Below are 8093 nucleotides of genomic sequence, written 5' to 3' on the forward strand. Positions count from 1 at the left end.
GTATTATTTTACTTTGAACATTTTATTTTTTTCCAACTAGTGATACAAATCTACTCCATTTTCTTTTCTTTAGTGGGGAAAGGCTTATTAGAAAAAAATGGATAATGGTGAAACTAAGGAAAGCAATTAGCTTTATATAAAACACAATGTACCGTAGTAGAGTATGTAAACTCTAAATAAGCCTTTTTAGTTTAGAGCAACCACAACACTTCTGCTGAACTAAAAATAACTTTCTTCTCATTACTTTGAGCCCACAGTCAGCAACACCTAGAAGGACAAGAAAAAACAACCCATAAATGGTTTCATAGATGTCCTGCAGAGAAGTTGAATTGTATGGTTTTAATTATATGCATTAATGTCTCCAAGAAAAAAGTGCCCAATAACAATGCTTTCTCAAAGGTAATAATACTCCAAAATAAGCTCCAAAATAATCATTTAACTGTGTATTATATAGGAGGCCTTTGATTCAGTGGAACATTTTCTAATTATCTGGAAAATACTTTCAGAATACATGCAAACTTAGCCCTGGAATTTTGTTCTTCAGGATGGTGTGCTTCTATCTTCACCACACATATATATACATGGTCTAATGACGGGGAAATATTCCAGCATAATGTGTGATACTCAAACACACGGATTAAACTTCATTCTCACACACTGGAGAATGAGCAAGGCCTAACTGTAATTTAACTGATACTTATAAGAATCCATCTAATACTATAAATATTTTTCAAACCTGCCCCACCCATCTGCCTTCCAGAACATAATACCATTAAGGTTTTATTCCTTTAGAATAATCATTTGAACTCTTTCTCATCATTCTCATTTTAATGGAATGATTATGTCTGTACATCATTTCCAAACTGAAAGTCGATTAATGCACCCCCTTTGGGTCATATTTTTGAGGGGAGTGGGTAGTTGGAGAAGTTAAAAGGATGAATAATTACAGGCCTGGATGGTATACTACTGCTTTATTCTGGAAAACTGAAGGCCATAGAAAGGACCTGGTGCCTGAAGGACAGAGGAGGAGCCAGGAAAGGATAAAGATTACCAAAGAAGGATAAGGAAAACCTTTCAATTATTTTCAAACTTTACCTGGTCATATCCCTGCCCAGATTGCTCAGAATCACATCCTCACTTCCTGATAAGCTATAGATATAGCTTAAGTGCAGCCATATAATACAACATACCATTATGTTGATTCAGTAAGAGACACATGCTTTTTTTAACATTATAATTTCTATTACTTAAGCATGGTGCCCACTCATTCTGCCTGTTTACCCACAAAGGAGCAAAGCTGGTCCTTCCTGAATGCATAGTAATAGGATACTCTCAATTGAGCACTTTATTTTGTACCAGAGACTATATTAATCCATTGGCATATTTATCAGGTTTAAAATTTACCTGTCTCCATCCAAATGTGGAAAATCTCTAAATGTCATTATTTCCCCTTCTCTGAACTAAATTTTGTAAAGTTCTCAGTTTCACTGGTGAAAACAAACTCTTCACATTTACTCATTCAAGGAATGCTATATATATATTTTTTTAATTTAAAAGGGTGCCATCATGGGAGTCTCTTCATGCTCTGGATCCTTTACTCCTCATTTCCCTTTTCAAGATGATGCATAGGTGCGGGAGAAAATATCATGAGAGTGGTCTGCATGTGGTTGGTCAGAAAAGACCAAGAAAGAAAAAACTGAGTCAGGCAAAAATGATTATTGGGTATCTGTCCCTCTTGGCACACCCTTCTGAGTTACATGATTGTATAACACTCACTCACTCTGCCTTTGAGTTCATTTATAACTCTGTAAACTGTGTAAACGTGATAGTGGTACAAATATTTCCTGTCCATAGTGTCACAAACTAATTTTGTCTGATGGAATGCAATTGATTATGGTCCTGATATTGCAGAGTTTGGCATTTATGGCAAATTCATTTTTGTATCTGCGATTACTGAAATAAGTGTGTGCTCTTTTAATTCTTCTTTTAGACATCTGTAAAATATTCCTCACTCCTTCATTAATTAGTTAAAGAAATATTTGACACGTGTGCATTTTATTTGCGTCTGAGAGCCATGATTTTTACTCCAACGGGTCATTCTCTGACGGCCTCCACACTTTTTTTTTTTTTTTTTTTTTTTTTTTTTGTCTTTTTGTCCTTTTGTCTTTTAGTTGTTGTTGCTATTTCTTGGGCCGCTCCCGCGGCATATGGAGGTTCCCAGGCTAGGGGTTGAATCGGAGCTGTAGCCACCGGCCTACGCCAGAGCCACAGCAACGCAGGATCCGAGCCGCGTCTGCAACCTACACCACAGCTCACGGCAACGCCGGATCATTAACCCACTGAGCAAGGGCAGGGATCGAACCCGCAACCTCATGGTTCCTAGTCGGATTCGTTAACCACTGCGCCACGACGGGAACTCCCCTCCACACTCTTAAGGTGTAACTTGTCCTCCTTGGCCTCTGGTGTTAACCCTGTTCTTGATACATTTACTGCTCAAGTGCTCAGTGATGCTGTACCTAGAGGCCTGTTTTCTTAACATGATTAGTGTGCAGGGATCCCTACTTTTCTGACTCTCATCTCCACTCTCACTGGTAGTGAACCCTCCAACTAGTCCCTGGCTTTGTAGTCTGTTAATTTGTCCCTTGCCATGAAGGGATCTATCTCCTGGGATACTGGTAAACCTGAATATTACCTTCCACTTCCCTACTGGAGGCACACAAGATTTGCTCAATGTCTACATCCTACAGGGAAGGAGAATCAGGATATGATATCTGGCATTTCTCTGCTTTAGCTCATTTCACTGCCATTCTTACTCTATTCACCTCTGGAGACACTCTCCAAGACAATTTCCTATTCAAGTCCCAAATGAACGTGCAGAGAAGAGACTCTACTTTCTTCTAAGACTGTCCAATTTGCTTTTTTTATTTGTTTAATTTTTTCTCTTGGGGCCAATCTCTCTGAAGGACTCTAGCAGCATCTTCATCCAACACTTACTTTTCCAAATCTTTCCTTACACAGAGCATGGTTCTCCCTCATCCCCACCCTGAGCTTTAAAGGCACTCCAACTTTCTTACCCAATGGTATAAACTTTCCTTTTTGAGTTTCTCAATTTCTATGTTTAGGGTCTCATATTTTTGATATGCAAAAAGTGCTTTTGGAATTTACATAATATCCCCTCTTTTGACAAGTACTTTACAATCATCATTTCAATATAGACTGAAAAACAGCCAGCCTTGAAAGTCAAGTTTAAAAAATGATGCCTTTATCTAAGGTCATAGTGATCTTTTCCAAGCCTGGATAAAAGAGGAACTACATTGAACTAAACCAGCTTATTTTTAATGAACAATGTTTCAGGGAGTATCTTAAATATACAGTGATTCTTTTAAGCCTAACACTAGATCTATGGTAAAGGATGACTTATTCCTATTTTTACATGTTAGAAATTAAACATATAGTTGTTATACAGCTTGTCTGAACTAATAAGTTTACAGAGTTATTAAATGACAGCTGAAATTTGAATTCAGAGCTACTTAACTTTTCCATTAGGGCTGCATTTCCTTGTTTAATAGAAAATATAATAACATGATAATATCCATTTATATTTGTCTATAAAATTCTACTATCCTTTAGCAGTTAGAAAAACAACTCCCTCCCCCCATATCCTAATCCCTAAAACCAGTGAATAGTTCACATGTTACATGGCAAAGTGGGGGGAGGGGGTGCCTACATTTTATATGGAATTAAGATTGCTTATCATCTAACCTTAAAATAAGATTATCCTGGATTATCCTAATGGGTTCAATGTCATCACATGGGTCATTTAATATGCAAGAGGGAGGCAGAAGTGTCAAAACCAGAGAAATTTCATCATGAGACTTGACTGGCTATTGCTGGCTTTGAAGATGAAAGAAGGCTATAAGACAAGGAATGTGGGTTACCTCTAGAAGGGGGAAAAAGAGAGGAAACAGATTCTCTTTGGAGCTTCCAGAAAACACAGCGCTGCTGACACTTTGATCTAAGCCCAGTGAGACCCATTTGTAACCGCTGACCTTCAGAACTGTGAGATAATAAATGTGTTGCGTTGAGCTACCGATTTGTTATAGCAATTTGTTGTAGCAGCAATAGGAAGATATATGTATTAAAACAATTACTCTTTTATGTATTTACATTTTCTAGATAATTGACTTCTAATTTTCTAGCAAAGACTTCTGGCTTTTACCTTCTTCTACTTTTTAGGGCCTCACCTTCAGCTTATGGATGTTCCCAGGCTAGGGGTTGAAGCAGAGCTGCAGCCTCTGGCCTACACCACAGACACATCAACACCAGATCCAAGCTGCATCTGTGACCTACATAGCAGCTTGAGGCAATGCCCAATCCTTTAACCCACTGAGCAAGGCCAGGGATAGAACCTGCATCCTCATGGATACTAGTCGGGTCCTTAACCCACTGAGCCATGATGGGAACTCCTGGCAAGGACTTCTTATGAAATACATCTCACCAAAATCTGTGTCCCCTCCTCTCACCCAAGGCACACAGTTAAATGTATTTCTAGGTCTCTGTGGATATATATGATCCAGGTACTGAGTGCCAGCTAAGGGGATATGTTTAGAAGTCACACATGTCTTTCTGACCAAAGCTTTTAAGAAACAAATTTCCTTCTCCTTCCTCTCTCTGCTTCAACAGACTGGATTCCACTTTACTACAAGCAGCCTGGGTCACTGAATCATCTTGTGGTAAAAAGCCACATGCTAACTATGAACTCTGGATTGCTGCATGGGCAAGAAACAATCTATTGTGTAAAACCACTGAAATATGTGGGTGTATTTGTTATAGCAATTACTAGCTATTTCAAGTAATTTTTTTATAGATATTAAAGCTATTCTTACCTAGCATGAAAAGAACTAATTAGAAATCATAAGCAATGAAATCTTGACTACTACTTTGTTCCTTTAGGATGTCATCAATTCTTGCCGGAAGAATTGACCTCTTCTAACTCAGGTCCCTTATTCCAATCCCACCCTATTTGAACCCATTCTCCAAACTCTAAAGATGTCTTCCACATATCAGTTCAATTGAGTTAATCTACGCTACTCTCCATAGACACATTTATACTTTAGCCACATTATATTCTCACTGTTTTCTGACCATTCTTTTCATTTTTCTTTTCTTTTCTTTTTTTTTTTTTTTTGGCTGTGCCCCACAGCATGTGGAAGTTCCCAGGCCAGCGATCAAACTGGAGCCACTGCTATAGTGGCAATCCAGGATCCTTAACCTGCTGCACCACAGGGGAACACAAGACCATGCTTTTTTTTAAACCTTCTTAGTTTTATATATGCATTAGGATTCTTGAGAGAATAGGATTTAAAAAGAAAGACTTGTCTTCTCAATCAGATGCTAAATGTTTACCAGGGTGGCCATGGGTAAATTACATGAACTCCCCATTCCTCAGGAAAATAAAAGAGAGGGAAATTCCCTTAACATTACAAAAAGCATCTATGAAATATCTATAGCTAATATTGAACTTAATGGTGAGAGACTGAATACTCTCCCTGTGGGTTAGGAATGAGGCAAGGATGTCTGCTCTTACCATTCTTTTCAATATAGTACTATAATTTGACTCAGTATTATCAGGTAGGAAAGGGAAATAAAAGCCATACAGATGAGAGAGAAATACAATATCTCTATTTGCAGGTTACATAGTAGCAAAATTCTAAAGAATCTACCAACCTCCCTCCCTCCCGTGTCACCCTCCCTCCAAAATCTTAGACTAATAAGTGAGTTAACAAGGCTACAGAATACAAACTAAACATACAAAGTCAACAGTATAAACCAGCAAAAAAAGATGAACACAATTCAAAGATATAATACTATTTATGACAGCTCATCAAAAATGAAGAAATATTTAGAAATATAAATCCAACAAAATCCATATAAGACTTTTATGCTAAAACTACAAAATTCTGATAAAATAAATCAGAAAAGTTCTAAATGAAGGAGAGATACACTGTGTTCATGGCTTGAAAGATGCAACTACTAAAGATACCAATTCTCCCTGAATATATTTATTTCTATCAAAACGTCAGCAGAAAATTTTCTAAATACAAATATGATTATTCAAAAATTTACATGGGAAGGGAAAGGAACTAGAATAGGTTAACACAACCTTGGAAAATAAGATAAAAGTGGGAGAAATCAATCTACTCAATTCCAAGATTTATTACGCTACTTCATCAAACAAGACTGTGTGGTATATTGGTGAAAGTATAAATGCATAGGATAATGGAAGAGAATAGAGAACTCAAAAATAGGGCCACATAAATATTCCCAACTGATTTTTACAAAGGTTGGAGATGGTATTACTGGGGCAATCTGGATAAAAGATACAAGGGATCTTTTTGTATTACTTCTTATAACGGCCTATAAATTTATAATTAAAATTTAATAAGGCAAAATGATGATCAAAGGAATAGCAACATCAGCATTACCTGGCAACATGCTTGAAACACAGACTCTCAAGCCATATCTCAGACCTACTGAATCACATACTACATTTTTACTAAATCCTCTGGTAATTGATGTGTACAAAAAATTTTGAGAAGCACTGCTCTAGACAACAGCAAACATTTGGCAATTAGGTCATTCTGATATTTTGTTGGCTTTGTGTTTCTGTTCACTTTTCATTTTGTAAATTAAGTTTTCTCATGTATGGCAGATAAACATTCCATGAAATAAAACAAACCAGACCCTCAAATTTGAGTATTTTATACTTTGAGGTTTTTTTTCAAACCCTCTGATTTCTTGATACATTTCTTTTCTTCCCTAACTTTACCACAAGAAATTCTAGTTATTCTTCTAATAATACTATAAGAATTTCTAAGAGATGCTTTCTAATCTGTTATTGAAAATTACCAACAGAACATAGCTAAGAATTTTGCAAAATGCATTCACCTAATCTGTTAAGATCCAGAGGTTTTTTTCTCTCCAATATATTCCATAAAAATAACTGGGCTAGGAGTTCTGTCGTGGCTCAGTGGTTAATGAAGCCGACAAGTAACCATGAGGTTGTGGGTTCGATCCCTGGCCTCGCTCAGTGAGATAAGGATCCAGCGTTGCATTGAGCTGTGGTGTAGGTCGCAGACACAGCTGTGTAGGTAGCAGACGCGACTCGGATCCTGTGTTGCTGTGGCTCTGGTGTAGGCCGGCGGCTACAGCTCCAGTTGGACCCCTAGCTTGGAACTTCCATATGCTGTGGGTGTGGCCTTAGAAAAGAAAAAAAAAAAACAAAACAAAACTGGGCTAGTATTTTTTATTTTAATAAATTTTCTGTAATATATTAAACAATAACAAAGCACATGCCTTTTCTTATTCCTTAGACACTAAAGCTATTTCAAAGACTTACCTCTAAGTATTAGCAATGTTCTACAGTATTATCCATCACAAGTTCTAACTTCATTACTTTTTCTCTAGAGCTACGAGGCATGTGACTCATTTAAGTTCAAGTTCCCATTAAAAGGGAAAGGTTTAATTAACCAGGTTCCTCTGTGTTTCTACCTTGATCTTCCAAACTTAAGGCTTTCCTTCTTCAGGGTGCTCTATTCTTCACCCTTGCAAAGTGAAATCCATGTTTCCCCAGGTCATAAGTGCCTGGAGGATTTTAATATCAAAATAACAACATTATGAAAAGTACTTCCAAATATGTATCCGCATCTGACTTGGGAGCTTTAGTCCACATAAAATTTCTTGCAAAATAGTTCTAGGAGGCCAGGAAGATAAAACTCTGTGTTTTGTGTTCAGAGATATATCCCTATTGTTAGCATATTTCTTGATAGAAAGTAGGTACTTAATATGTTATCTGGCTTGCTTATTGACTATCTCTCTATATATGTTCTCTCTCTCTCTATATATATATATATATATTCACATAATTGTCCTTATATACGATTATATGAACTTAAGAAACTGACTCAACTGATTCAGAAAAAAGTCATTTATGAATCTTGAAAAGATGACACAATCTCTCTTAGGATCATTAAGTAAAAAATACAGAATCATTATGACATATATTAGTGAGAAAGAAATTGGAAGATCATGAT

Source organism: Sus scrofa, chromosome 15 (genome assembly GCF_000003025.6).
Source record: "Sus scrofa isolate TJ Tabasco breed Duroc chromosome 15, Sscrofa11.1, whole genome shotgun sequence".
Lineage (NCBI taxonomy): Eukaryota > Metazoa > Chordata > Mammalia > Artiodactyla > Suidae > Sus > Sus scrofa.